This window comes from Pteropus vampyrus, unplaced genomic scaffold, assembly GCF_000151845.1.
Source record: "Pteropus vampyrus isolate Shadow unplaced genomic scaffold, Pvam_2.0 Scaffold59, whole genome shotgun sequence".
Taxonomy (NCBI): domain Eukaryota; kingdom Metazoa; phylum Chordata; class Mammalia; order Chiroptera; family Pteropodidae; genus Pteropus; species Pteropus vampyrus.
In genome coordinates, this window is record NW_011888840.1 from 3,139,690 (window position 1) to 3,145,044 (window position 5,355).

Consider the following 5,355-nt stretch of genomic DNA (forward strand, 5'->3'; position numbering starts at 1 on the left):
TTTGAAATCTTCTCATTACACTTAGGATAAAGTCCAAACCCTCCCCTGGCCAACAAGACCCTCCCTGCCCACTTTTAAATCGTCTCTCTTCCATCTGCCAAGAGCACACTGGGCCTCACTGGTGACTCTCTTTGGTCCATTAGATACGATACAATTATTCCCGCCTTAGGGAATTTACTGTTCCCATAACCTGGTGTTTCCAGATCTCTGTCATTCACATCTCAACTCATATGTCACCTCCTCAGGGAGGCATTCCTTGACCACTCAATCCAAGCAGGCACTTTCCCAAATAACTCAATGACAGTGGTTTAAAGACTGAAATATATAAGTCACAGCATTTGTTTTAGAAAACAATGTTGGGGCTGCTTTCTTCGTTTCCTTTATCTCCACCTAAAACTATTCTGCTCATTTTTTTGGTTTGTTTATTTCTATGGAATAAAAAGATAATTTACCAGCCCATTTGGGACATTTTGAAAGTGAGAGAGCATGCTAAAAGTCATGAATAGGCATTAATGACCCCAGACAAACCAGGGACATGTGGTAGCCCTAATTATCTGCCTCCTGGACTAGGACATGAGTTCCATGGGAGTGGGACTCGGTCTCTTTGTTCATAGTGTATCCTCAGCACCTACTACCTGACACACGGTAGGCTCTCAGTAAACATTGCTGACTGAACACCAAACCTTTCTGACCTCAGTTAATTGGATTACAAAAATGGGTGCGATAACTTTGACAGCCCAGAGACTGTTGTGAGGAACACACGTACCGCAAATGCGCGATCAGATCCTGAACAGGATGCTTATTTACCGTCCGTGCTATTTCCATAGAAAAGTAAAGCTTTAGAACTAAAGAACTTTAGGTCCTGGGCATGGAATCCCAGAACGGGGGTGACGGTTGAGTTCAGTGCTTCTCAATCCTGGCTGAACATGAGGATTTCAGATGAGGAATCAGGCTCGGGAAGGAGAACTGCCCACAGTTACACACTTTCCACAGCAGAAACCACGCTTGGCCCCACGTCTCCTGGCTCCTAGTCTGTTCTCTGCCCACTCTCTCAAACGGCTTCTTGCCAGCAGGCGTAGCTTTCCATCCTTGGAAAGATCCCGAGGACGTTCTATGAGAGAACTTGGGCTTGCTAATGAGCCCTAGTCTTCATCTACAGGATCAATGCACCAAGTTCAAAGCCAGGTTAAGTTCCTTGTCAGATCACCCTGATCATCATGCCCACGTCAGAGCCATCAGCATGGGCACCATGACAGTCAGTCTCTATTTGCCTTTCCAGATTCACTCTTCTCTCTCAACACCTTCTCAGTGCCCAAGGAAGGGGCCTTCAAACGTTGAGTCAGCCAGGCTCCTCTGGCTTTTAATTCGGTTCAGCCAATGGGTGGCACCAGCAGATCAGAAAACAAGAGGAGAGTTCAAAAATGAAGCTAACCTCTCGGATGCTAAGCAGGGTTGGGCCTGGTTAGTACTTGGATGGGAGACCACCTAGGAAGACCGGGCGCTATCGGCGTCAAAAAAAAAAAAAAAAAAAAAAAAATGAAGCTAACTTCCTTGGATTCTATGAGGATGACCGGAGCAGATGAACCCAACGCCTCTAGCTGACTGTTTCACATGGTCAGTACATAATAAGTATCCTTCCTTTCCAATGTACAGTAAGACATGGGCAAAAATCTGTCAAGTGCTTGAGGGAGAGAATGGAGATTAGCCTATATTTATAGCAAAGGACTGACACAAAAGAAGCATTTAGTTAAACAAAACAAAACACAAAAATAAAGAATCATTTCTCTTCTCTGTTCCCCATGTTTGTTGTTCTTGTTAATTATTCCTTTCTTCTCTTGTATGGGGCCAACTTCCTTTTTCTTTTCCTAATCTGTTTATAAACAACATTGAGAACTTTTTACAGTCTCTTGTGGGGCTTTCGAAAAAATTTGTGTACTTAGAATAATGCTTTCCCCACTGTCCATAAAGTGATTTCGCAGGAGTTATGATCGAGAGCTGACTCCAGGGAGAAGCGATATGTTCCCAGCTTCCGAGCTTGTCCAGCAGTCTGGGTTAGCCTTTGAAATTGTGACGACCTCCTCTCAGAAGCACTTGGAGCTATCTCAGACAACCCGACTGGGGATTTGGACCTAGAGTCCACAATGCAACTTGGACAGCTACATGTTCCCAGTTTGAGCTGAGTGGAAGAATTTAACGAAGCCGTAGCAGTTAGGGGAGTAGAAAATGGGCAGGCTGGGCTGCCCCGGGGTACGCAGCTCACCACTGTTGTGTATTGTTGGACACGTCACTGAATCTCTTCATGCTTCAGTTTGCCCATGTGTAAAACTGGAGTCGTGACCATGTTCACTGCAAGCACCAGTGGTGGACAGGGCTCTGCCTTGGGTTTCTGGTCCTGAGAGGACCCTGAGGAAGGGAGGGGATTTGCGAGGATTGACGAGAATGACTGCCAAGTTCTTGGTATGTAGTAGGTGATCAATAAATAATAGTTATTATTACTTCATAGGTTTTGTGAGTGTTGAATGTCATTAATGTATAAGAATAACCAGTCGATGCTAGGCACATAGTAAAGGCTCAAAAAATGGTATAATACATTGGAAAGCAGATCTGAGAATATTTGTGAAGAAAGATGAAAAATAACGCACTCCACCCTGGGCTTGACCTGGATTATCCTGACACCTCTGTTGCCCTTGGACAATATCTTCTGGGGTCACCTTCCCATATTCAAAAAAGACAGCCGAGCCCCTGACAGACACAGCTCAAGAGTGATGGCAGTAAAGACCTGTTATGAAAGTTAAACTTTTTATTAGTTAAAGAAAATGGGACACTACAGACATGTTTCAAACCTTATTTTAATTTTCAAGTTAGGTGAAAGATGGAGTGCAAATTTGAAAGCAAAATTTGTAGCCTTGATTTGCAGATGGTCATAGTTTTCTCGTAGGAGATGTTGCTTTCTGAGGGAGGCAAGAGGTTGGTGGCTTAGTCCCAGCCCTACTGTTAGCTATGACCTTGGGAATCTGGTTTCTCACCTGTCAGACAGGCAGGTTGGGCTAGAATTCTAAATGCCTGACTTTCCATTTTCCCCAAACTCTGATATGGGTGGGCGGAGACCTGCTATTACTGACGATAAAGTCCCGAGTAAGTGAGGTGGGATGGGGTTGAGCCGCACCTCCCCCCCCCACCACACCCGCTGGAGATCCATGGGAGGGACCCCACTGTCTACTGAAAGGCTCCCTCCACTGAGTATGGAGAAAACTGCAAAGCTGAGGGTGGGGCTGGTAGTATGTGGGTTGTGATGACAACAACTGGCTCTGAGGGAGTGGTCAGCTGGGGCAGATGCTGAATAGAGAGGTCAAATGAGGTGAGCATCAACTGATCAGAGTGATGTAGAGTCACTGGTGACCTTGAGAAGAACCCCTCTGGTGTAGGGGTCGGGGAGGAGGGATGAAAGCCTAACTGAAATGGATTTAAATGAGACTGGAACAAGAGGAACGAAAGATAATTAGACATACTTTGGAGTTTTGCTGTAGGTCTAGAAAACCATTGTTAGAAATAAAACAGAAGGGATATATAAGCACTTAGAACAGTGCTAGAACATGATAGCCAATATTATGATTCTTCATTTTCTCATTTGATCTTACTCACATTCCTGAGAGGCCCAGAGGTCAACCTTCATGAAATTCGAAATGAGAAAATTGATGCAGATAAATATGTTGACTTACTCAAGGTCTCACATATAATTCATTGGTTTATCCATTCACCCTACATGTCTGCTGGGATGAACAGGTCACTAAGAGCTGGGCTAAGAGCCAGGTCTCCTGGTCGACAAATCCATATCCCTTCCACTATATTAGGGGACAGTTCTTAAAATGTTTAAATTGATCTTTGCTATTAAATGTGTGAGTTACAAATCATCAAGGCAACTCAACTCCCTGACTCTTCAAAGAGCTGTCAATATAGTGACATTTACTTGATCTTCTCCATTTCTTTACATGTATAAATAGCATCTTCTACTAGAGGTCAGAAACGACCCATCATGCTATATTCCCGAGCTTCTGTGAACGGGGAACCAAATAGCCACAGGACTGATCTTCTTTCTCACAGACAACCACCATCAGCATCTCCATGCTATGCTTTTTGGGCTCGAGAAACTCATCAGAAGTTGGCCTCCAGAGGAAGGTTAATTAGTGACTCCAGCAGAAGGTTAATTAGTGACCATTCTTGGGTTCGTTTAGACACAAGAAAAGCCATCCTTTGGGAATGGGGCTGCAATTCTCAGCAACTCAGTCATGCATCACTGTCAGACAGGCAGGATTTAATCAATTGCTCAGCATTGAAAAGGTTGAGCATTCGAATACCATCTATCTCTTTGAACTTTATTGCCAATGTTCCTTTTCTCAACCTCTTGAGTAACCTAATTTCTATGACCAAGGAAATTGAAAGCAGAATCAGAGAAGAGGCACCGATTAACCCTCCCATCCACCACCACCATCACCATGATGCTGTCCGCAGGCAGAGATACACCTAAACTATTTCAAATGCAATCCTTGCTTTCTGAGACTAGGGAGCTTCAGAGCCTTCCTTGGGACCCATCTCCACCAGAGGCCCTTCTCCATCGTGGAAGCGAACAGCCAGAGATGAGGATGGCCTGCTTGGCTCCTGGCAAAGCTGAGACTCCAATCCCTAGGCCCTGCTTTCCAGAACTTTCTGCACTAGACCACAGCCCAGAGGTTATATGTGTGGGCTACAGAGTGCGCCAGGCTAGAGTACAAATTCTGGAGCTGACACCTACTTCCGTTTGACTTTAGGTCCTGGCTCTCAGTTAAAACCACCTCGAAGGGGTGTGCAGATACAAGAAGGTAATATGAACACAACCTCGTAGCATAGTTCAGGCCCTCGACTAATCAGTACAATAATTACTCATCGCTGTCATTGCTTTTACAAAGACGAGAAGGACCACAAAAAAAGGGGAATACGACAAACTCAGTTTAAACATACATCACTGGTTAAACATGTCACCTAAGCTTAACTCTCCATGCCACTAGAGACGGCGTGTACGCGTATTCAGACACTGTCATGTGCAGGTCCTCTGTGACTGGCGCTATCTCAGGAGGACAGCTCTCTGGGGCCAGCGGCCTTGCAAACTCAATGTGCGGTCTCTTACTCCGTGCAACGATCTGTTCCCTTGCCCTTTTCCCATTGTCCACCTTTGCTTTGATGGTCTCCGTGTGGAGGTATTCTTCTACCTTGCAATGATATTTGCAAATTCCTCAGACTCCTGTCTGACCACATTCCTCCAGGTAAGTTTGACTTAGATCCAAGGGCCCAGACTACAGGACGGGGAGCTGCATTTCGTGG